Source organism: Odocoileus virginianus, chromosome 3 (genome assembly GCF_023699985.2).
Source record: "Odocoileus virginianus isolate 20LAN1187 ecotype Illinois chromosome 3, Ovbor_1.2, whole genome shotgun sequence".
In the NCBI taxonomy this organism is placed as follows: Eukaryota; Metazoa; Chordata; class Mammalia; order Artiodactyla; family Cervidae; genus Odocoileus; species Odocoileus virginianus.
The window spans coordinates 85,216,064-85,241,507 of NC_069676.1; the positions used below are offsets into that span (position 1 = coordinate 85,216,064).

Genomic DNA, 25,444 nt, shown 5'->3' on the forward strand with positions numbered 1-25,444 from the left:
GGAATTAACCAATAAAGGTGAGGCAGGAGAGTGCAGAGTGGGGTATGTTTCAAGCAGAAAAATCTTTTGCTCGGAGACCCAGAGAAAACCAGTATAACTGGAATCTGCTATGCTAGAGGGGTAAGCAACATCTATAAGAAGAGTTTGGTCTTTATTCTAATAGCTCTGGCAGATCATGGGAAAGATTTAAACAGAAGTGAATTGGTTGCGTTTGTATTTTGAAAATTAAATTATAAAATTTTAGCTCATTCTGACTGCAACAAGGAGAGTGGTTTGGAGGAAACAAGAGTTGTTGATGGGCCCTTTCACAGTGGTCCAGAGTGAAAGGTGGTTGGTGGCTTGAAAGAGGCATGCAGGGGAAGTAGAGAACAGTGAATGGATTCACAGGCTCTTTTTGAACTCTGGAAATTTCTCTTGCTTTCCTGTGAAATCTATATTTTAACTCAATACCTCAATAATAAAGACTGCTTAGACCACAAATCCACTAAAAAGTCTTCTTTTATTCAATTAGCTATGTTTTTTTAAGAAAAATTTAAAATAAATAAGTATACAGGTTATGTGTACCACTATAACAAGAGTCATGAAAATGTTACTCAAATAACATTTAAGAAATACCCCTCTAGAAAATGAACCGTGATGGTAGCTGTATTCATCTGCTGGCACTGCCATGACAAAATACCACACACTTAGTGGCTTAAACAAGCAAACTAAAACATTATCTCAGTTCTGGAGTGTGAAGTGTGAGATTCAGATGTTGGCAGTATTGGTTCTGTTACCAAAGTGGTCAAGTGGTCCTAGACTGGGCCAAAATACCCTTTCTTGGCCAGGGAGTTTCTCTTTTTCAACCAGATTCGCAAATAAGGAAACTGCTGCCAAGACTAGGAGGGCACAGCTTTATTCAGTAACCAGGAATCGGGATCCCAGCTCACTGCAAACCAATTTCTCAACCCAGCTCAGGTGGAGACACCAAATACATAGGAGGGTTGAAGTGAAAGAGAGAACTGGAAAAGGGAGGAGGAATATTCATGACAACAGTGTGTGTGGACCTGGGACGCATGCAGCTCTCCTTTTCAGTCCTTGTCTGAGCGCTTCTGGTTGTTGTCATGGCAACCATCAACTGTCCTGGCATTGGTGGGTGTGTCATTCAGCGTGCTAAGGTAATACAATGAGCACGCAATGAGGCTCAAGTTCTTCTGGAAGTCAAATCTTCCTCCATCTTGGGCCTAGTTGGTTCTAACCAGTTCTTATTTTCTCTCTTTGCAGCTTCCTTTTGAAACTAATTTAAGAGTAGTTGGTCTTTATTCAGGAGGGTCAGGAGTCTGATTCTGGGACAATAGTCTGATTACAGTTCCTTCTGATGGCTGGGAGAGCATCTCTTCCATTCCTCTTCTCTAGTTCTGCTGGCAATCTTGGGCATTCTTTGGCCTCTGCTACATCTCCCTGATCTCTGCCTGCATACACATTCTCCCTGTGTGCCTTTGGCTAGATTCCCCCCTTTAGTAGGGACACCAGTCATACTGGATTAGAACCCACCCTACTGCAATATCACCTCATCTTAACTAATTACATCTGCAAACAATGACCTCTTTCCCAATAAAGTCACACTCTGAAATACTAAGGGTTAGGACTTCAGCCTATGAATTTTTGAAGGACATAGTCCAACCATTACCAGTAGTATTTGTGAAGTTCAGATGGGTTAGCCTCCTATTTTATCTTTACCTTGACATAACACTTAAAAAGAATCTCCTAATCTGAATTAGACTCGTTTCTGTTAAAGAGCAAACTTAGATTCCCAAAGACCTTACTAGCTGACGAGGGATGATGGGGTAGGAAGCAAACCTGACACCACATGCACTGCAGCAATATTAAGAATTAGCAACAATATTAAGAATTACAGCAACAACATTAAGAATTAATCTTCCCAAATCACATTCTTCCTTTGAAACAGAACTAAGCAAACCTCTAAATGTCCATTGCAAGCCTGATACAAATTTCAGACTGGTCAAAGAGATGTAAAACAGACTGAAGAACTGATATAAAACATGCTTTTTTTTTACTGTAGTACCATGAATCATTTCTGATGATGGATGAGTAGCTAGTATTAATTCAACTATTTCATAAGAAAAGGTCTAGTCAGTGTAGGAAAATATGAGTTTAGCCCTTATTCAAATTTTATAATTTTGAATTATCACAGAAAATTTGTATTATTTTAATATTCATGGATCTTAAAAGTATAAATAAAATAATTCTATGGCCAAAACAGAAGTTTTTTTTTTTTTTTTTTTAACCTTCCCAACAGAGCTCTTAGAAGAGACATATTGTAAACCAAGGTAGGGTACTTTGCTTTGACTGGAAAGTCAATGTCAACTGTTTTTTTATGAATACGTTCTGCTCCCCTAAAGTTCTATCTAAATGCAAGTACATGAGGGATCTTTTCAACAAACACATATACGAAGTGATGTCTACCAATTAGAATGGCAGCTTCAATAAAAGTCTGATTTCCTACATTCTCTAGGCAAACACGAAGTGGAGCAAAAGACATATTTTCCTCTTCTTCAGTAGAGTTTTTCTTAAAGACCTTATAGAATTGTAGAATTAATGAACTTGAAGCAATTGTGAGATTATCAAGTCTGGGGAATTTACAGGGATTCTCAGCAAAACCCTCAAAGTTCAACGGTGTTCCAAGCGGTGGAGGCAGCTGGGGGTGGCGTATGGGTAGACTGCTGGGGCATTAGGTATGGAGTCAGGAGGAAGTGATTCTAGCCTTGTCAACCCAACCCCATCCCAACTGGGCCTGGGGCAGTCTACTTTCATCATCTTCATAAAGTACCTATTGTGGCCTTGTTTGCAGAAAGGATTTCACACTTTATAAAATGAGAAAACTGAGACCCAGAGAAGCTGTGACTTATTTTGGCTCCTCTAACCAGTGAGCAGCAGAACTGAGATAGAATCAAAGTTGTCTTCTTTGTCAGCTCACATTAAACTATGTTTCTCCCCTTCTCACACAAAAGCAGGGAGGGAGACCTGCCAAAGGCCCTTTTAAGGCAAATATGTTGTCTGCCTTGATCAGGTGAGTTTACAACTCAGCCTAAAGGTTCACAAAAATAACCCAAGCCAAAATTGGAGCATTTTTAGCTCAGCCCTCCCTCGCAGCATAGTGAGGATTTTTTAGGATGTAAAATCATAAATCTTATGTATGACCTATTATATTTCAAGTTAATAACAAATCTAAACCTTTATTCCTCATCTGCAATTCTTTTTCTCTCAGTTCAGTGAAGATTGTCTAATTTTTAAAGGCCAGTGAGTGTGGCTGAAGCTGACTGAGCCATAGAAGTATTTCATCAAGTAAAACATCACAAAATTTTAAATTTCAAAGACAGTAATGCTGTTGCTGCCAAGTCACTTCAGTTGTGTCAGACTCTGTGCGACCCCATAGACGGCAGCCCACCAGGCTCCCCCGTCCCTGGGATTCTCCAGGCAAGAACACTGGAGTGGGTTGCCATTTCCTTCTCCAATGCATGAAAGTGAAAAGTGAAAGTGAAGTCGCTCAGTCATGTCCAACTCTTCGAAACCCCATGGACCACAGCCTACCAGGCTCCTCTGTCCATGGGATTTTCCAGGCGAGAGTACTGGAGTGGGGTGCCATTGCCTTCTCCAAAGACAGTAATAAGCATTTCTATCTGCTGCATGTAAATACTGTAAAGCCAGCCTAAAGCTGCTTCTTAAGTTCAGCATACTTAACAAAGGGGTTATTTTAAATAAATATAATCCACATGTTATATTTTAGAATAAGTAGTTACATTCTTATTTGTGCCCAAGTGGTCCTAGGAATGTCCCTCTGTTCTTTTCCTTTGCATCCTGGCTGGCTGTTTCTACTCAGGGCAGAAATGGTCAAGACTTGGAGAACAGAAGTGGTCAAAGGAAAGAAGGTCCTCTTCCTCTTTGAAAGGGAGAAGAGAAGGATGTTATTAGTAGAAAAGAAAGAGCCTCAGAAACATCAGGAGTTGGAGAAAGAGGAAAGGAGAAAAGAAGATGGGATAGAGGAGGCAGCAGAGAGAAAAAGATACATCTCATTGTAGCTTCTCTTCTCTCAAATTCTTCATTGTCCTGTCATCAGGAGTACATTTAAATTGGCTTAAGTGAAAAAGAGGAATTGATTGGAAGGACAGAAAGCATAGACCACTGGAGGGACTGGCATCTAATTAACCACAACTAATTGACAGGCTCCAGGGAAAACTCTCCCTCTGTTTTTATTGTTTTACTCTTTCTCTCTATCTCGTCTACTTTTTCTCCTCTCCTTCCCCAGCATAATGTATGGTTCTTCATCTCTTCTCTTTCTCTCTGTATGTTTCTCATTCTTCTATGTATGCTGGCTCACTGCTGGTCTATTCCCTTGACATGACTGACCGCCTGTAGCCCCTGGAAATCTCTTCATTTCAAGTAACCAATAGGCATTAACTTCTACACCTGTCCCCATTTGCAAACTCTCAAGTGTCTGGTTTACCTATCCTAGATCAAGTGTCTACCCATGGTTCCATCAGTTTTCCCTTAATTGCCAAAGTAACTACTCAGGTTGGATGTGACAGCAGAGAAAGCAGTCAACCTAATTTATTTCTACACTCCTTTTCAATCTTGTCCTGGGCTCTTCAGCCAGTGTCTGCAGTCTCCTGCCCTTATCACAGGAGTTTTCAACCTCTTATAATAGTGTTTCTCATACTTGTATCAGATTGTTCAGATCACTTGCATCAAAGTGTGTTTATTTAAAAAAAAATGCAGAGAGTCAGGTCCTTACCTATTCCAGATACCCTATGTGCTAAATACACTTTGAGAACTGGCATGAAAAATTCACTGTTGATAAGTTTCTTTGTATTGGAAAGCATGCTCTGAGTTTCAAATAACCTATAGACAAAATTTTTGTTGAATTTTTCAGTCTCTAAGTTGTGTCCGACCCTCTGCGACCCCATGGACTGCAGCCCTCCAAGCTTCCCTGTCCTTTACTATCTCCCAGCATTTGCTCAAAATCATGGACATTGAGTTGGTGATGCCTTCCAACCATCTAATCCTCTGTTGTTCCCTTCTCTTCCTGCCTTCTGTCTTTCCCAGCATCAGGGTCTTTCCAGTGAGTCGGCTCTTCACATCAGGTGGCCAAAGTATTGGAGCTTCAGCTTCAGCATCAGTTCTTCCAGTGAATATTCAGGGAAATTAGCTTCTAGAATAAATATATTTCACATAATAAATTTAAAACACTAGTGATATGTGTTTTAAATATATTGGTACCATATACCAAAGTATATAGTATTTTAAAAGTAAAATCCTTTAATACTTTAAATATTAAAACTTAATACTTTAATATTTCAGATGCTATCATGCAAAAATTAATATGGAGAATTTTCTTCTTTACCATTCTGTTCACCTAATGCATCTGCAAACAGTATAATTCTATAAGGAACCTAGGAAATGCGCACTGGTTTAATCACTTTCCTGCCTCTTCCCCATCCATCTTTATGACTCTCTAATTTTGAGAGGTCTCTTCTAGATACTAGCTAATCTATATACTTTTAACATCCCTGTCTCATTACAACTATGCACCAGATCTTATCATCAAAAGCCACTGTTCCCCTATGAATGTCATCCACAGCAGAACTCAGGCTAACCCTCCTTATCAGCAGATTGATCATTAATACCCATTCTTCCCTGACAAGATACTCTCCCTCAAGATTCTTCTGAGTTTGTGCTTCTCAAATTTGAGTACATATAACCCTGGGGATACATAGTTTCAGATTAGAAGCCACAAGTTAATGGTGCTGTTTCTTACTGGGACATTTAACTAAAGATTTAATAACTTATCTGGAAAGCAACCTTCATTTATTTTTGTCTTAAACATGAATAGGTTACTCTTTGTGACCCCATGGACTTACAGAGTCTATGGAATTCTCTAGGCCAGAATACTGGAGTGGGTAGCCTTTCCCTTCTCCAGGGCATCTTCCCAACCCAGGGATCGAACCTAGGTTAAAGATAAGGATACACATTTCATATTTAACTTTAAGAAAAAAGGTGAGCCTTCAAAAAAATGTGAGCTATGTTTTCCAAGTTCCCAACCTCAGGCACATTATTAAATTCATAATATGTTATGGATTTAGCTGATCTTCATGAAACATGCATTCAACAGCTATGAAAAGAACAGCTTAAGTAATGAGAAAGTTTTAAAAAGCAGATCAGGTCTAGCTGTCATCTCCCTTCTCTAATTCTATCTGAGGCCTAAGGGTCTCTGGTTTTCAAGGGGCTAGGAGGGACCCAGGAGAAAGCAATTTCATTTTCAAGCAAGTGTATCTTTCAGCTGATCTTCAACAAAGTAAATATCCTCTGGAGCTGGTTTCATAATAGGTTCCTCTTATGAAGACTGGCTCTAACCAGTTCTTGGGAAATGTGCTTACAGACACGGATTGCCCAACTGATCTCAGTAGACAAGAAAAAACACAGGGCAGAAGAGGTCATGCCAATGAATGCACGCCCTACACACATCTTTATGGACAAACTAATCCACCCCACAATGCCATGTACTTGCCTATTATTAGGATTTGGATAATACCCACTAAAAGAGTTCAAGGTATTCTTCATAAAAAGTAGAAGTAAACAATGTTGTTCATTCTTTTCCTGCTAGCAGAGTGAAAATTACCCCCCATGGGGTAATCTGTACCACCATACAGATAGCTAGAGTACACAGCTGCCCACACAGTCTTTGAGAGGAGCCATAAGGTCTGACCTGTTGGAAAATAGTTTCCCCTTTGATTTCTCAGAATATAGCCTTCTTCATATTCCTGGCCTCCGTTCCCACCATTAATCACCAATAAATTAGACTCTAAGTAGAAGTGTTATCTCCATGAGGTCACTGTGAAAATGTATAATTAAATGAGCTGGGAGGGGTGTTGGTTTTTTTCCCATTTATACAATAAAATACATTACTCACTGACATGGGTTAATTTACCTGCATTAATTGTCGGCTTGGGAAACAAATATTAAGATTCTGATGACATACGACATAAAGTGGTAAGTTTCTAGTGAAGGTTGAGGCACGAATTTCACGGGCTATTGCCAGGCGTTAGAACTCCGGTTGGAGCCCAGCAGAGGGCGCCCCAGGAAATCAGGAAGAGCCTAGACACAGTAGTGGAGACAGATTCTCTGAGCCTAACCATTTCCTCCGTTTTAATTTTTGCTCAACCAGCCCTGATCACTGCAAAACAACCTGGTTGAGTGGTAGTGAGTAGAGTGATCAGGGGGCAGCCAATTACTTCTGAATTCTGTAAAAGGCTAAAGTGAAAGTGTTAGTCCTTCCGTCGTGTCTGACTCTTTGGGACCCCAAGGACTGTAGCCCACCAGGCTCCTCTGTCCATAGAATCCTCCAGGCAAGAGTACTGGAGGGGTTTGCCGTTTCCTTCTCCAGGGGATCTTTCCAACCCGGGGATCGAACCCAGGTGTCCTGCATTGCAGGCAGTTTCTTTACTGGCTGTGCCACCAGGGAAGTCCTGGTAAAACGCTTTAAGACAAAAACTGCAGTCATCATCAAGGTTTTCACCATCACTCCTGTGAGCCATATGCCCCTTCTCCGTTGCTTCTGGTAGAATCAGTCAGTTTCATTCCTCTGGGAGGTGGTATAAAGTTGCAGGCAGCCACAGGAAACACAAGGAAATACAGTTCGGAAGGCACAGAGGGGAGTCAGGGCTGATCCGCAAAGCCAAGGGAAGAGGCAGAGGGTAGCCCGGGGAACAGTCTCACTGATTGCTCCACAACGTAGATTGCTGGAAAGGCCATCACATTCCTTTTCTCTTTGAGACCTGTTTGCACATACCTGTTTGTACATACCTGTACAGTCTTTATAGAAATTGACAGATGAAGCCAGGTTGGTTTTTACAGAGCCAAAGGATACCTCATCCACACAGCACACTAAAAGGTTTCCGAGGAAAAGTATGGAGTTCACTTTAGATCTCACAAAGATGATCCTGAAATAGAACTGAGCATATGCTTGAACATGCCAAGGAGTGGGAAATGAACTTCAAAAAATTATCAAAACTTATCAAAGTTAATTTCAATCATCCCAATTGTGTAGAGCAAAGCATGAGAAACCAACATAACACAGCCAGTAACCATTTTCCTGGCCATTCTCCTTCCCAAAAAATTAAAATAATTTTTAAACAATGATCCTATTTTGTGATATAAGCAAATGTAAAAGTGTTAAGCTTTGATGAGAAAAGAGGATATAGGGGTGATGAAGGCCAACACATGTCCCTGTCACTGTACTTACTACACCTTCTGTTGTCCATCTTCCACCACTATTTTGTAAATTGTGAGCACAGAGCCAAAGTGATTTGATTTGATAAATGCTCTGCAAATATAGGAGTGACAACCCAATTAGAGGTACTAAGAAGAAGTCTAGTCAGACTGATAGATCTTGATGCCCAATTCGTGCGTGCTTAGAGGTAACAGATGTCAGTGATATCCAGAAAGAAGTTCTGGAATATGCCAGTGGTTGAGTGACAGGAGCCCAGAAACAATAAATCTAGAAGGGGCAGGACACAAATGTACACGTGCAAGAAAAAATAAGATCAGGATAATCTGTCAGCAGGTAGCAAACTCCTAACATCAAGCTGATGTCCAGAAGAGATAGTCATTGAGAAAGCACCCGTACAAAGAAGGCAGAGGCTAAATCCTAGAATATCAGATGATCAAGACAGGACTCTAGATATTTTAGGAATAGAAGTTTCCAAAGCTAGATTAAATAAGAGAGAAAGTTTGGTTTTATTAGCAAGGCAAGTGATCACAGCAGGTCAGCAACAGGTGTTATTGGTCCATTTTACAGACGAGGAAACTGAGGCTCAATGAGACTAACATGTCCAAAGCCTTACAGCTAATTTAAGTATCTAATCCCAGGTTTAAAAATAAAGCCCACCAAAGTCTAAAGCTAATTATCCCTCTTTTTCTTACTCCACCTGCAACTCTAGGACATCAGTTACTACAAGTCCTAGCTCTGTAACTTGAGTTGACTTCTCCAGACTCCTCAGAGCACTGGACTAGCATTCTTCTAATAACCCCTGAAATGATTCCAGAGCTGAAGATGGAGCTGGGTGTGCAGTAGTGTGTCTCAACTTTGCCTGCACACTGGAATTATCTAGGGTTTTAAAAATACTGATGTCTGGGTTCTGTTACCAGAGTTGATCATTTAATTGGTTTAAGGTGTGGCCTTTGTCTCAGGATTTCTAAAAAGCCTTCCAAATAATTCTAATGTTTAGCCAAGCTGGAAACTACTGGCTACAAGCAAAAGTCAAGAGCCCTCAGCTGTTTGTAGAGGAGAGATATGCAGGCCAAGCTTGTACATTTCAATGAGCTAGGAAAAATACTAGAAGACTCATAGGCTTATTTTTTTTTCTTGGACAAGTCAACCATTTGCTTTTACAGTTTAACCTCAGAAAATATGCCAAAAGTAAACAGGTGTACGATTAACCTTGCAAATCAAAAGGTTCCGTGTTTTTAGACTCTAAACGCTAGCTGTGTGTGACCAAAGGCAAGGTTTTAGAACTGGATCTCCCAAATTGCTCATTACTATTCCATGCTTGGTTAAAACTTACATCATCCTGCAATGGAATGTGACCCAAGTCAAAGACAAAATAAAAACAGTTGCATTGCTTTCATGATTAGTAAAGATATTAGAGAGGGGTTAAGGTGTCTCAAAACAACTTGTACTTTTCCCAACCTATTTAAGACCTGATTCATGCTATAGTTTAGTAACCTTGATACTTTCAGATGATATTACAAATGTATAATTTCTGTATGTGTAACTCTAGATGTGTAATGTGCTTGGACTAAATCCAAATCTGGAAACTCATTTTTTATTTTACATATATTTTTAATAAAAAGCAAATACAAGCCCTTACTCCCAACTTCCATTATCAGAATTCTTGTCCACAGCTCCCTAACAGAAAGCAATGAACTATGAAACAAGTACACATTTGTCGGTGGTGACAATACACCCTGGTTTACCCATGACCGTCTGGGTTTATGCCTATTGTTCAAGCAGAATTATTAATAGCACCCTCTCTTACTCTTAGAAATGTTTCCATCTGGGTGATAAATTATCTGGCCACCTTACATATAGCTCACTCAATCTGCATTCCCTCTACAAGTACTATAGGGAAACCTCATGATTGGAGTGTGGTCACTTTATATTTAGAATGCTCGCACAGCTACACATGAAAGTAAGAGTATTGAAATATCAATCAGCTGATCAACATCCCTTCCTTAAAAACAAAATAATAGAAATTTCTAAAATATTTCTGTTTAACTCCATTAACACAGAAGCCCCATTAAACAAAAGTAAAAACCTTGTACTTTTCCACCTTAAAACTTGCGTTATCTGTTTCTGTTAGCAACTAACCTTGTGGCCTTGAACAAGAAATTTGGCTTTTTGTGATCAGGTTTTTCTCCTTTGCAAAAGAGTAGATTAGAGTAAGTGGTCTCTATCATCTTTTTGAGTGACAATTCTGAAAGTCTACATTGCTACTTTCTCTAGGCATTTTACATAACCAGTGTTTTGCCATTTCTGTCCTTCTGCACTGTCTGAAACTAAGCTGATAGACATCTAAGACCAAATCTACTGAATTCACTGTTTCAATTTTTACTTTACCATCATAATCTATACATGTGATAATTAAATATCCTTGAAGTTAGTCTTGATTCCAGCAATATTTATGTAATATTTACTATCCGTGAAACTCTGTCCGGGGCACGTGGATCCTCTACTCGTTAAGTTTTACTAAATAAATTTCATTTATTTGGCCATTGTTCACTGTCTGTAGCCTACCAGGCTTCTCTGTCCATAGAACTGGAGGGGGTGGCCATTTCTTTCCCCAGGGGATCTTCCCAATCCAGGGATTGAACCCAGGTCTCCTGCATTGCAGGCAGATTCTTTACCAGCTGAGCCACCAGGGAAGCCCTTGTCTATGAAATATTTGGGCTATTTTGAAAAATACATGAAGGACTATTTTTAAGATTTAAACAGATCACTTGTCTTAAAGTATGCATCTTCCAGTTATATGTGTACTTTTAAGGACAAATGCAAAGTTTTGTGTTTAAGCTTAAAACAAGATGATGAGAATTACCCATCCCCTTATTCAATAAATGTGTATTTAAATATCCACTCTATCCTGGAATGGAGATAAACTCTAGGAATACAAGAGTAAATAAACCATAGTCCCTCAATAGTTCACAGCCTAGTGCGCCTGTGAAATAACCAGTCACATCAGTAATAGATGGGCTTCCCTGGTGGTTCAGAGGATAAAGCGTCTGCCTGCAATTTGGGAGACCTGGGTTAAATCCCTAGGTCGGGAAGATCCTCTGGAGAAGGAAATGGCAACCCACTAGGGTACTCTTGCCTGGGAAATCCCATGGACAGAAAAGCTTGGTGGGCTACAGTCCATGGGGTTGCAAAGAGTCGGACACGACTGAGCAACTTCACTCTCACTTCCAGTAATAGATAGTGGTTCAGATTTACACTAGCACAGAAGGTATAGGCAGTACAGACTGTGGTTACTGGATTCAAGATGAAGCCTAAAGTGGCCTATTGCCTCCACTTTACATTTAAATGCAAGGATTGGTATCTTTACCCTATTGGACTGTTTGCAGATAGATGGGCCACAGTGAACAAAATGACAGTCTGTATTTCATGGTGTACACTTGTTTTCTTGTTGTTTTATTTATCCACCCCCAAGTATTCTTTTATAGAAGCACATTTTTTTTTTTAGAAGCACATTTTTGTGATACCCTAGTAAAAGAAGTATAGACAAATGAGGAAACGTCTTGAGGAAACGTGCCTAAGACAATGAAGGTTATAGAAAATGTGTCATGTGAGAAATGGCTGAGGAAAACAACACTCAGTGGCAAGCACGGTTTGTGTCATCTCTGACATCTTTCACTGGAAAGAACATCACTTCAAAGTCAGTGAATTCAGTCGCTCAGTCGTGTCCGACTCTTCGTGACCCCATGAATCGCAGCATGACAGGCCTCCCTGTCCATCACCAACTCCCAGAGTTTACCCAAACTCATGCCCATCGAGTCGGTGATGCCATCCAGCCATCTCATCCTCTGTCATTCCCCTTCTCCTCCTGCCCCCAATCCCTCCTAGCATCAGGGTCTTTTCCAGTGAGTCAGCTCTTCGCATGAGGTGGCCAAGGTATTGGAGTTTCAGCTTCAACATCAGTCCTTCCAATGAACACCCAGGACTGATCTCCTTTAGGATGGACTTGTTGGATCTCCTTGTCCAAGGGACTCTCAGGAGTCTTCTCTAACACCACAGTTCAAAAGCATCAATTCTTCGGTGCTCAGGTTTCTTCACAGTCCAACTCTCACATCCATACATAACCACTGGAAAAACCATACCCTTGACTAGATGGACCTTTGTTGGCAAAGTAATGTCTCTGCTTTTTAATATGCTGTCTAGGTTGGTCATAACTTTCCTTCCAAGGAGTAAGTGTCTTTCAAACTCATGGCAGCAGTAACCATCTGCAGTGATTTTGGAGCCCCCCAAAATAAAGTCTGACAATGTTTCCACTGTTTCCCCATCTATTTCCCATGAAGTGATGGGACCAGATGCTATGATCTTAGTTTTCCGAATGCTGAGCTTTAAGCCAACTTTTTCACTCTCCATTTTAAAGTAGGAAGGGGCAAATGCTATACTCTAAAGAGCAGAACGTAGAGAGATTGATGTTTTTAAAATCCAAGGAAGCAAACCTTAGTTCAATATAAGGAAGAACTTTATCACTTACTGGCAGCAAAATAGATTGCCAAATGAGAGAAAAAATGTATCAACAGGAGGAGTGTACCAGTGGAAGCTAAGTCACTATCAGTGATGTTAGAGAGAAGCCTGAAGCTCCAGGTAATGCTTAGGATCCAAGGTCCTCTAGTGAAATGGTTGTGAAATGGTCATCTGCCTGGCTAGCATCCCATTCTTCTTCTGGTAGTAGCATTCTTTGTTGAACCACTTTTTCACTTCTACAAGGTTTGAGGTTTGACAGAGCCGCAGTCACTCTCGGGTTGTAGCGATGGTAATGTGATCCTGATACAGGCATTCAACATCCTTCAGATTCTTGGCCAAGAATGGCACATGGATCATATTCTGGGTAAGTCTGTGATAGTCCTAGGAGTTTTTAAGAAACTGTTGGGTAAAAAGAATTATTTTTTGCTGAGAGAAAAAGATGTAGGCCCAGAACTTCTGACAACCATCTTTCAAGCAATAGGAGAGGGCCAGGAATGAAACTAATACAAAAGAAAGTGTTGCCCAACAATGGGGAGAGGTAGACTGAGTCCTGATGATTTTTAGCCCCTGCAGCCAGCAATTCCTGAAGCCAGACTAACTGGATCTTTCAGTTCTGTTTGCCAAACACATTCCTTTTTAAGATTTTAGCCAGTTGAATTGCGTTTTTATTATGTGAAATGGAAAGAATCCTGAAAAATACAGGTACCACTCTACAAAACTTGATTGTATGATTATGTAGCTTGGCAGATTTTTGGTTATTTCTTGTAGCTTTCTAACATCTCTAGTAATGCTTTGTTGGTATTTAGATGTCATTATTTACTGTAAATACTTAGAAATTATAAACCTTCATTGCTTTTAAAAATTGGTATTTTTACATTGACCTAGGAAGTCCTTCCTCCTGTGTAATTTGAATTAATGAGGTCTTATTGCACAGTGTGCACATTATCTCAACCTAGTGATCCTCAATCTAAAAGTAGTGATGAAGGCATCTATCTTATTTTTAGAATTCTTAAATTGATGAATGGTATAATTTTATCTGAGCTAAAGTTGCACAGACTTAACAAATGTGTTTTGCTTAATATTAAAATACTTTAAGAAGTCTCTTTCTTTTAAAAACAGACTTTTTTAAAGGGATCATTTTGAAGGTATTTTTTTAAAGTGATTCATAAGGTTGACAAAATTGTTGGAAACCACCTCAACAGATGCTGTATTAGTTGGGATTCTTGATTTCTAACAATTCCAGCCAGAGTTAAGTAGAAAAGGAATTTATTGAAAGGACTAGTTTACAGGCATGCTGGGAGGGTGAGGGAGCCCAATTTCAGGTTAAGAAGCCAAAGGAAAAGCTCCAAACTAAGTCTCTGTCTTGTTTTTATAAGGAAATAATTGCTGTCATTGTCATGATCACAAACACACAGGAAAAAGTCTCCTTTTCTTGCTTTCTTGCATCACTACTTACTTGGGCGAAGTTCAGCTATGAGACTGTTCGGTCTTTAAGGGAAACTGCCAAGCATCTGAGCTTCCCAGGTGGCTCAATAGGAAAGAACAGACTTAGGGACATGATGGGGGTGGGGGAGAGGGGAGGAGAGGGTGAGATGTATAGAGAGAGTAACAAGGAAACTTACATTGCCATATGTAAAATAGATAGCCAACAGGAATTTGCCGTATGACTCAGGAAACTCAAACAGGGGCTCTGTAACAATCTAGAGGGGTGGAATGAGGAGGGAGGTGGGAGGGAGGTTCAAGACGGAGGGGACATATGTATACCTGTGGCTGATTTATGTTGATATTCCGCAGAAAACAACAAAATTCTGTAAAGCAATTATCCTTCAATTAAAAAAAAAAGAATCTGCCAGCCAATACCAGAGACACAGGAGACATGGGTTTGATCCCTGGGTTGGGAAGATCCCCTGGAGAAAGAAATGGCCACCCACTCCAGTATTTTTGCCTGGAGAATCCCATGGACAGAGGAACCTGGCAGGCTACAGTCCATAGGGTCACAAAAAAGTCTGACACGACTTAGCAACTGAGCACACAGCCACGCTAAGTATCTAGCGTTTTCAGCTTCTAAAGCAACAGACTCTTTGCCCACTCTACTGCACCAAAGCAGAAAAGTGAAAGTGAAGTCGCTCGGTCGTGTCTGACTCTTCTGAGACCCCATGGACTGTAGCCCACCAGGCTCCTCCCCTGGGATTTTCCAGGCAAGAGTACTGGAGTGGGTTGCCATTTCCTTCTCCAGAGGATCTTCCCCACCCAGGGATGGAACCCAGGTCTCCCGCATTGCAGGCAGACGCTTTACTGTCTAAGCCACCAAGGAAGTCTTACACCAAAGCAGAGAATTCCCCAAATATAAAATCCCCCAAATATACAAAGGGGCTTGGTTGCTATGTAGCCAAAATGAATCACAAATTTCCTGTATAAGTCAAACCTTTGGCAGCCCAACATCAATTTACACACTTCTCTTGCATCTAGCCAAGTAACTATTTTTCCCCATATAGAGGGAATGAGCTGAAGTCTTATCCAGATTGAAATCCAGGCTTTCTGGAAGATGTCCAGTTCTTCTGGAGTTGTGCCATGGTCTTGTCTCAATATTCTATAATCTACTAATATTTAAGTTAACTACCAGTAAAATACACTACATAAATCACTGGAGAAATGGAGGAAAATGTAGGAAAACTTGATAAAATATATAAAGACACACCCGAAAGACTCTATGGGTAGATGCAATCCTTATTTCTGCAACTCATTGTTGGTGCTGCATTGGTGTTGTTGTTGTTTTAAATGACAATCTTTTTTCAAAAAATAATTTTATGACTTTAGGCTGTGCTGGGTCTTTGCTGCTGCATGGGTTTTTTTTTTCTCTAGTTGCAGTAAGCGTAGGCCACTCTCCAGCTGCGGGCTTCTCACTGGGGAGGCTGCTCTTGTTGGGGAGCACCGACCCTAGGGCCTGTGGGCTTCGGTAGCTGGGGCTCCCGGGCTCCAGAGTTGTGGTGCATGGGCTTAGCTGCTGCGCAGTACATGGGATCTTCCCAGACCAGGGATTGAACCTGTGTCCCCGGCAGTGGCAGGCAGACTCTTTACCAGTGAGCCACCTGGGGGGCCGGTATTTGTGTTATTGACTTGCCTCCTCTGTTAACAATTTCATGTTTCTTTTGCCCTTAGCCAAAATGTTACCTTTACGTTCATCCCTGAGGAAAGGGACCCCGTGACTATCTTTCCCAAGTGGGTTGGCGTGGCTTTCCTTTAACTTCTACGCTGCAAACGGCAGTATTAAAAGGCGCCTCGGAAGATCACTGGGTTTCCATCAACCCCTGTTGACCCCGTTGTGTGATAGCAGCACTCTTTCCCCATTCCAGCTACGATCAATCATTTCTGTCACCCTATAATCCTCTTTGTAACTACTCATCCTGTGGTTTCAGAATCAGAATCAGAAAAGTGGCACTCTCAGCCTCCAATTTCATTTAACCAGTCAATCTTTACTTGATTCCAAGGCAGCAGCATCACCCACCCCCAGTCTACGAAGACTCCTAAACCCATGGAGTCTAAAGGGATTGGAATAGGATATAAAACTTGTGTGAGTGAGCCATTAAGTGAATATGTCGGAGGGGTCACTTCCACTTTCGCCCCTTGCTTACCAGAGTCCCTGTGTTCTGGCTGTGGAAGCATCAGTGCCATAAATGTTCACTGGTTCAGAACACATACCAGATATAACATACTAGCACCCCAACTTCCAAGCTAGCATAAGAACTGAGTATTTCATGTATTGCTTCAAAATTCTGTAAGATCAGCTGCCGTTTTATAATGGGAATACACGATAAAGTAATTCCATAAACACCAGTCCACCTTCTCCTTTCACCATCAATTGCTTGATTGGAAGTTATGTTGTATGGTGTTTCATGGTGGAGAATACACATAATAAATCTATGAATGGGGATTCTGGCAGAAAGGACAGGAAAAACAAATACAAGCATAAAATAATCATCTAATCATTTATTCCCAAATGTGTACTTCATTTTGGAAGGAGTTCAATAAAAACAGGCCACCGGGAGGCTGGTTAGTCTCCAGAGAGTATGGAAACTGAAATGTTGGTAGCTCAAGCCCAGCTGGGGGCATTATCATCCTAAAATATATTTAGCAGTTTTCTTCCCAGGGCCAGTTCTGGTTTGGGGTTTTGGGGGGAGATTTCCTTGGTTAATTATGCCAAATTCTGGTTCTTCAGCTCTCCCAATAATCCTATGAGGTACTCAATATGTTATTATAACTGCTTAATTCAACAACAGTTAATGTTAAGAGCTTATAACTAAGTAATAAGTAACTTTCCTGAAATAGATGCTTTTATGAAAGTTGGTTATGAGCCAACATGCCACAAATTGAGTATTTATCTGTTTATTCCAAGTCACCAAATGACTGTCCAATAGGCACCTTAATCTTAACGTGTTTAAAATATAACTCTTGTTTTTTCTGCCTTTCCTCTGCTAGTCCTCTTTATCTTAGATTACAATGCCACCATGCTCCCTCATGCTCAGGCCCCAAACCATAGTCTTTTTTTCCCTTGTTTCTTGTCATTCTTTTATCCACCCACATCTAGCAAGTTTCCACAGTTTTGCTTTCAAAGTATAATCTGAATCTACATATTGTCCCAGTTTCTACCACTGCCATTCTATTCAAAGCCTTTATCATTTCTTACCTGGACCACTGTATTAGATGTACAATTAGGCCCTCTGTTTTCACTCTTTCCCCTGAGCAGTCATTCACCACACAGCAGCCCATATGATATTTTCAAAAGTTAAGTCGGATCATATCATTCCTGTCATGGACTGAATGTTTGTAGCCCCACCTCCAAGTTCACATGCTAAAACCTTACACGGGATGGTTATGCTATCGATGGGACCTCTAAAAAGTAATTAAATTTAAATGAAGTCAGAAGGATGGAGGCTCTATTCTAATGTGATTAGTGTCTTTATAAAAAGATGTATCGCTAGCAATCAAGTATCCGAAAATGAAATAAAACAATCCCATTTATGATAGCATTTACCAAAAGATAATTAGGAATAAATAATAATTTATTTACCAATAAATAATTAGGAATAAGTTAAACCAAGGAGGGAAAAGATCTGTACACTAAAAACTGTAAGATTTTGATGAAAGAAATTGAAAAAGACACAGATGGAAAGATACCCCATGTTAGTGGATTAGAAAAATTGACATTGCTCTATCACTTTATCCTCTCTTCCATTCTTCTCTATAATGCTAATCTCCACCTAAAATTGTATGTTCATCATTTTACTTGTTTTTCTAAAGTATCTTTCCCACTGGAAGATAAACTCCATCAGGGCAAGAATCTAGCCTGTCTTGTATACTATTGTATTACAGGAATGTGCATATTCCTGTTGAAAATTCTGGCCTTCCAGATATTGGTTTTAAAAAGCCATGCATGATTCAAAAAAAACTTTTGCACAGACAAAGAGCAGACAAAGTTTCTTTGACTGACACAGCAGACAAAGTTTTAAAAGCTACATATTAAACTGAGTAATAAAACCTTTCTAGGAAAAATCAATAACATTTTAAGTTAAGAATCATGCTAAAAATATAACACTGTAGAGTAATGCACAGCATGACTTCACCAGAAATATACAGGAAGGAAAAGCCCTCAGCATACAATTTATGATAGAAACACCTTAGAAATGCTTCTTAAGGGACTATTAAAATTGGTGTTCAATGAATGAACTTATCTATGAAACGGAAACAGACTCACAGACTTGGAGAACAGACTCGTGGTTGCCAGTGGAGGGGAGGTCAGGAAGGGGTGGATTGGGGGTTTTGGATTAGCAGATGCAAACTCTCATATATAGAATGGATAAGCAATAAGGTCCTACTGTATAGCACAGGGAACTATATTCAATATCCTATGATAAAGTATAATAGAAAAGAATATAAAAAAGAATGTATATGTATTTCAGAAAAGTGGTCTGTAACCCTTAATACATATTACATCCCATATTTTAGAATACAATGTCTCCAGCTGATATTAATTTTGTTGCTTGCACACTTTAGAAATCAAACATTGCTACAATGAATATCCTTTTCTTGTTCTTGTTGTTCAGTCGTGTCTGACTCTTTGCCACCCCACGGACTGCATCACGCCAGTCTTCCCTGTCCTTCACCATCTCCCAGAGCTTGCTCAAACTCATGTCCATTGAGTCAGTGATGCCATCCGACCATCTTGTCCTCTATCATCCTCTTCTTCTCCTGCCTTCAATCTTTCTCCTGCCTTCAATCATTCAAGAGCTGACTCTAGCGAGTCAGCTCTTCACCTCAGGTGGCCAAAGTCTTGGAGTTTCAGCTTCAGCATCAGTCCTTTCAGTGAATATTCAGGATTGATTTCCTTTAGGATGGACTGGTTTGATCTTCTTGCAGTCCAAGGGACTCTCAAGAGCCTTTTCCAACACCACAGTTCAAAAACATCAATTCTTTGGTGTTCAGCATTCTTTATGGTCCAACTCTCACATCCATACATGACTACTGGAAAAGCCATAGCTTTGACTGTACGGACCTTTGTGAGCAAAGTAATGTCTCTGCTTTTTACTATGCTGTCTAGGTGGTCATAACTTTTCTTCCAAAGAGCAAGTGTCTTTTAATTTTTGTGGTTGCAGTCACTATCTGCAGTGATTTTGGAGCCCAAGAAAATAGAGTCTGTCACTGTTTCCATTATTTTCCCATCTATTTGCATGAAGTGATCAGTTTCCTGATTTGACCCTGTGAATGAAGCAGCTTCACAGGATGTGGGTCAGTGAATCAGTAGGTCTTTATTCAGTGCTTACTTGGTGTCCAGATGCTATTGCCTCAGCAGCATAACGCTGGCAAAGGTAAAAAGTTAGAGGCAAGAAAACAAAAAGGCAAAAGAACAAACCTTGAGCATAGAAAATCATATTACACTGATGAAAACTTTAGTACCAGTAAAAACTAGATCACTATGTTCACAAATACATGAAGGAAAGAACCATTCACATTTATAATCTATTGACTTAAACCAAACGTAACTGTCCAACATATGCTGAAAACACAGGATTTGTTGTTCTTCGGTCACTAAGTCGTGTCCAGCTCTTTGTGACCCCATGGGCTGCCGGGGGTCACGCCAGGCTTCCCTGTCCTTCACTATCTCCCAGAGTTTGCTCAAACTCATGTCCATTGAGTTGGTGATGTCCCTGGATAAATATATATATTAAAGTGTTTTGCTTTTTATTTCCTAATGAGAATGAATGGTTATTTATTTTGATGAAAGAAAATTCCATACATCACCCCACTCAACCCCTCAACTTGTCATTTTTCTCAAAATTAAACAACTGTTTAAAACATTTAAAAGCTCAAATTTGAGTACAGTCAAGCACTATGAGACAATGCCTGGAATTGTAGTGATTCCTAAATGCACTCTAATGGCAAGAAGAAGGTGGTGTCAAGCCCGCACCAAAGAAGAATCCGTTGCTGTTAACAGTCTGATGTTCACATTCAGAGGGGATCTCTCCTGCCATCTCAGCTACTTTCACATCCTCAGTCTTGGAACCTCCTCCTCTGGTCTTGCATCCCTGTTTCTGGTTCAAGAGAGACTGGATGAGGCCATATGCAAATATCTGCAGCAATGTCTCAGCCTTGAATGTTATTTTATGTGTGGGTCAAGCTCTTGGAGCCATAACATAAAACCATTATGGTTTAGCACCATCAGATGTATCCGCAAAGTTACTGAGACTGAGTTGCTACTTTCACATCCCCTTAGCAGTGGCCACATCTCTTACCCCACTGAGGAGAACGGCAGCAAACAGATGTGTAAGGGGACCGTGACTCTTCACTTTTTCCCCTCATCTCAGGAGTTTGCTCCTGCACTAAAATGTAATTCTTCTTGATTCAAAAGTACATCCCCTACTCTCTCTTGCAATATTTTATTGCATAAGTTATTTCCTCAAAGGTGAAAGTCGCTCAGTCGTGTCCAACTGTTTGTGACAGTCCATGGAATTCTCCAGGCCAGAATACTGGAGTGGGTAGCCTATCCCTTCTCCAGGGGATCTTCCCAAGCCATGAATCGAACTGGGGTCTCTTGCATTGCAGGTGGATTCTTTACCAGCTGAGCTACCAAGGATGCCCTTATGTCCTCAAATACTGTATTGTAATATTATCCTTCTTTCCCCTGTAAAACAAAGTTAATCTCAGTATTATAAAACATAATTAAAATACTTTTCTTCAACTTTACATCCACTCTCAGCTGGCCACGCTGTTCCTTGACCCTTCACAGCCTAGCTCTGCAAAAGAATGGTCTTCAGTCTCTTCCTACATTTCTCTTTTTCTAAGTTGAAGTACAGTTGGCTTCCCTAGTGGTTGAGATGGTAAAGAATCTGCCTGCAAGACAGGAGACCCAAGTTTGATCCCTAGGTCAGGAAGATCCCCTGGAGAAGGGAATGGCAACATGCTCCAGTGTTCTTGCCTGGAGAATTCCACGGACAGAGGAGCCTGGTGGGCTACAGTCCATTGGGTTGTGAAGAGTCAGACATGACTGAGCAATGAACACTTTCACTTTTCATAGTTGATTTACAATGTTGTGTTAGTTTCTTGTGTTCAGTAAAGTGAATTATACATGTTATATATAACTGAATTATGTACATTATATAATTTTAATTGAATTATATATATTATATATAATTCAGTTATATATAATATATATAATTCAGTTATATATATGCATATAAACATGTATTCTTTTTCAGATTCTTCTCCATTACAGGTTTTTACAGGATACTGAATATAGTAGTTCCCTGTGGTATACAGTAGGCCCTTGTTTATTGTAGTGTATCTCTTAACCCCAAACTCCTCATTTACCCCTGCACTCACCCATTTTCCTTCTGGTAACCATTAAGTTGTTTTCTGTGTCTGTGAGTCTGTCTCTGTATTGTCTCCATCCCTGTATATCCCAATTCCCCCTCAATCTCTGGCTATTTTCCTTGTGGCTCCGTTTCTAACACCTCCTTGGTGAAACTCATCAAAGACTTACCTATCTTGAAATGCCCAGGTCCTTTCAGTCCTCACCTTAATAAAATGATCTTCTATGTTTCTGTGGTAGGAGCTGGACCACTTCCTTCTTGAAACCCTTCCCTCCTTTGTGTCCAGAGACAATTTCTCTGACCGCTTCTTCTTTCTCTTCCTTACTGGTATCTGCTATTTAAATGTTGGCATTTCTTTTTTATATTTCTCCACAAATGCTCCTAGGAAATTGTATGTGCTGATACCTCATAGATCTGTATACCCTTCCCTGCCTTTCATGGATCCATTCTATATTCTCCCCCACATATCCAGTTGCCTTCGAGCATGCTGCATCAGTGATGTCAGTGGTGTCTGACCCTTTGAGACCCTATAGACTGTAGCCCGCCAGGCTCCTCTGTCCATGGGATTCTCCAGGCAAGAATCCTGGAGTGGGTTGCCATGCCCTCCTCCAACGAGTCTTCTCGACCCAGGGATCAAACCCACATCTCTCATCCTGCACTGGTAGGCAGGTTCTTTACCATTAGGGCCAGTTGCTTAGTTTCTTATCTATCCTGTAGTCCCAGACAAATCAAGCTCAACACATCCAAAGGAGAAATCACCTAGCTATCAAAATTTCATCCTCTGTCCATTTTTCTTATTTTAACAAATGTCAGTGCCATTTCTATGTCAAATGGTTCCTTGCCATCTCTATTTTTATTTATTCTGTTACCTCTGCTGAAATTACACTTTTGTCCCACATGTCTGACTAGGAGACCTTACTCATCTTCAAGTTTGAGCATCACCCCTGTCATGAAGCATTGCCAACCTGGTGCAGTAAAAGTAACTACTGCCTCCTAATCCTTAAAGAGGTGTCAAGAATAGCACTAATAATAATAGCACATGCACCACTAAATTGTGAGTGAGAAGCAGATTCCAGCACAGGGGAAAGCCTTAAGACAAGGAAGAACCACAAGAGTTCTGTGTGGCTGAAGTTAAAGGGACCGTGGCAAGAGAAACAATCGAAGAAGGTAGGGTCCTACTCAAGCAGGGTCTCATAGGTTATGGTAAAAATTCTTGCATTCTATCCTGACTACAATGGGAAGCAAAAAGGTTTCCAAGGCTAGAAGTGACAGGATCCAAAAATTAGGTTTGAAAATGATCTCTACAGCTAGGCTGTGAATAGATTTCAACGAAGCAACATTATTAAAGAGGCAATCAGTAAGTTACTACAGCAATCCAGCTGAAAAACAATGGTCACTTAGTCAGGGGTGGTGGTGGGAATGATAGAGAGGAGAGTCAACGTTTCTGACAAATTCTTTTACAAGCAAACAAATGACACTATGTTGCTTGATTAAACTAATAACGTTTCAGGATGTTTTATGGTCATTACTGGCTGCATCCTGTGACCATCTGGAGATCAGAATGACCAGCCAAGCCCTGTGTCTTCACACACACAAGAAAACAACTTTTACAAAATTCATTGGCATGTTCCTCAAAGTTTGCTGTGTTCTTTGAACTCTCGTGACCTTGGGAAAATGCTTTGCCCACAGAAAACTTTTCAGCCAATGGAGCTTGGACTCTTCTTAAAGGTCACACAGACTCTTGTATTAAAAATGCTATTTTGTACATTTCTATTCCCTTTGTTGGCTCCAGATTCTACACTTCTGTCATAGGGCAAGCAGAGAATAAAGGGAGATGAGTGCAGAAAACAGGTTTCAAGGGCCAAAGTATCTGGTCTAGCTCTGAATTCAAAGCTAATGACCTAGGTGCAAAGATACTTCATTATTAAATCAGTTATACAATGTTCATTCCTTAAATATTTATTGAGAACTGATTATGGTCTCATATCCATGCTAGATGTTAGGGATGACAAAGTAATTGCCCAGCAAGGAACCCATTATTGGCCATCAGATGAACACTTTTTATCAGCAGTACAGCAATTTCAATCCTACAAACACAGATAATGTTTTAAAATATCTATAAGAAATAGAAGTATGGCTTTTTTGACTACCAGCTTTATATAATCAAAGGGAAATGAAAAATTAGGCTATTTTCTAATTAATTTACATATCTTGTAAATTTGAATAGTCTATATTCATCTGGATTGGCTATCGTCCCACTATCCCTATGTCTGCTAATTAGTTCTGTTTTCTCTTAATCTGTTTCTACAATGGATCTAGAAAGATTTTTCACATTTCTTTAAAATATAGCAACAGTTATTCTTGTCATTGTTGTTGTTTAGTCAGTCAGTCGTGTCTGACTGTGACCTCATGAACTGTGCTACTCCAGGCTTCCCTGTTCTTCACCATCTCCTGAAGTTAGCTCAAATTCATGTCCATTGAGTCGGTGATGCTATTTTAACCATCTCATCTTCTGTTGCCCCTTTCTCCTCTTGCCCTCAAACTTTCCCTGCATCAAGGGCTTTTCTAATGAGTTGGTTTTCACATCAGGTGGCCAAAGTACTGGAGTTCCAGCTTCAGCATCAGCCTTTCCAATGAATATTCAGGGTTTATTTCCTTTAAGATTGACTGGTTTGATCTTGTTACTGTCCAAGGGACTCTCAAGAGTCTTCTCAAACACCACAATACCATAATAGGAAAAGTTGTTGAAGATGACAGCATGATAGCATATCTATGTGGGAATAAATTTCCCTGAGAACACCTTGAAATACTGTTTTTTAAAAAAGCTCTCAATGAGAATATAGCTCTCCAACATAAGGAAGGAAAATCACCCTATTTTAATTCATTGTTGAAAAGTATTTGATCTCTGGGATTTTAGGGATGACTTGAGTTTGTTCTTTCTGGAAAATTTTCTTATCAGCTAAAATGCTTGCACAATATTTTTTTAGCTATTTGTACTAAACTGAGACATGATAGCTGAAACATACTTTCAGTGTTTAGTAACCTGAGTACAAGTGAGCAACATTTTTATGCTGGGTTTGTCTGTGTATCTTCTCTGTTTCTGATTTTTATGGTTACTGTGGAATCTCAAAGAGAATAAAATTCTGAAAGTTTTTAGTCATTAAAACTTCCTCACCAATCTTTGTGTTAATTCATCTATTATTCCGCAGATATCCGTTATCTATCATGTGCCAGGTAGTGAAAGAACATAGTGGTGGCAATAAAGTAATAAGCAAGCTGAAAAGATCCTTACCTACATAGGTCTGCACATTGTAGTGGATGGAAATAGATAGTATAACAGTCAAAAAAATATGTAGTGTGAAAAAAAAATATGTAGTGTGATAAGCGCGTGGATAAAAAATCCAAAAAAGGAGATACGGCATGTTGATTAATAATAGAATGGTAATTATTATAAGAATAATAGAAAGGTGATTATTACAAGAATAAGCCTACCTATCTTGTTATCACAGTGGTTTCACATACTTGAATATACACCTGTTTATTACTTGTAAATGTCTATAATAGCTAGGATATCCTATGGGTTCATATTATATTCAAAATAACTGATTCTATGTTTTATATATAATCAATCAAATTACATATTGAAATTGTGCCATGATAACAGTAAGAATGAGTTTTTCTTTGTAAATTTCCCCTGTGAAACTCGAATCTGGTCAGATTATAACATCTTAGAACTTTGTTTTCATTGCTCTGAAGTGAAATATGACTTTTGTTGGCT

At 39.9% G+C, this 25,444-nt stretch overlaps 1 long non-coding RNA gene across 1 annotated transcript in view; it reads right to left on the reverse strand.

Moving 5' to 3' along the window:
* Positions 1 to 490: 490 nt before the first annotated feature.
* The window catches only part of LOC139034465 (uncharacterized), a 51,570-nt gene continuing 26,616 nt past the window's right edge, over positions 491 to 25,444 (reverse strand). The window contains exons 2-3 of the long non-coding RNA XR_011486998.1: positions 5,919 to 6,004; positions 491 to 5,209 (exon numbers count right to left, since the gene is read on the reverse strand). This is a non-coding gene — a long non-coding RNA (uncharacterized lncRNA). The remainder of the gene's footprint in view (positions 5,210 to 5,918; positions 6,005 to 25,444) is intronic.